Here is a 791-nt window from a genome sequence, read left to right as displayed (position 1 = left end):
TAGATGGACATTGAATGCTATAATTATGAATATTTTTACTTCTATAAGATATATTTAATAAGCTTTAATTACATTTTCAAAAAATTAAATAAAACTTCAATTTTAAGTATTATTGATTAAAAATTACATGTGTATCATTAAAAAAATTTTACTTTGTTCATATATACCTCCCACCCCACATGCACTTTTGAATATTTTAGAAAAAAACCTATTTTGAAAGCATAAAAATAATTTTAATTTTCAAATTCTAATGTTTTTAACTCACATTGTAAATGAAAATTATTGCAGTTTTGTCCATGTTGAATATTATTACATTTTGATTGTTTAATCGTTTAGGTCTCTGCTATCAATAACATGAACAATGTGAAAATCTTGATTGTAAAAACATAATTATGATTTAGGCAAAAACAGTAAAAAACAGAATTTATAAAATGTAAATGATACGTACCTTTATTACTCATCAAACATGAATAGTCCATTAATAGAACACCGTGACACGTGCAATAATAAATTCAATTGTGTTGACATTTTGCCAATTTTCAGTTCCATAAAAACCTAACTTTATACTTATTTTAGATTCCATCATTAGGAAGGTATGTTTGTTCAAAGCAGGAGGATAAAACACATTTCATTTAGCGGTTCGATGGCTGGATTAAAAAATTTAAAAAATTTATAGTTGACATACAATACTATGTTAGTTTCTGGTGTACAACATAATGACTCGACATTTATATTACCTTACAAAAGCATGGCCTCGGTAAGTCTAGTAAGCATCTGATAGCTTGATTTAT

The sequence above is a fragment of the Pteropus alecto genome, unplaced genomic scaffold (assembly GCF_000325575.1).
Source record: "Pteropus alecto unplaced genomic scaffold, ASM32557v1 scaffold177, whole genome shotgun sequence".
NCBI classification, from domain to species: domain Eukaryota; kingdom Metazoa; phylum Chordata; class Mammalia; order Chiroptera; family Pteropodidae; genus Pteropus; species Pteropus alecto.
The sequence above is the reverse complement of the archived record's forward strand: the minus strand, read 5'-3'. Positions refer to the sequence as shown.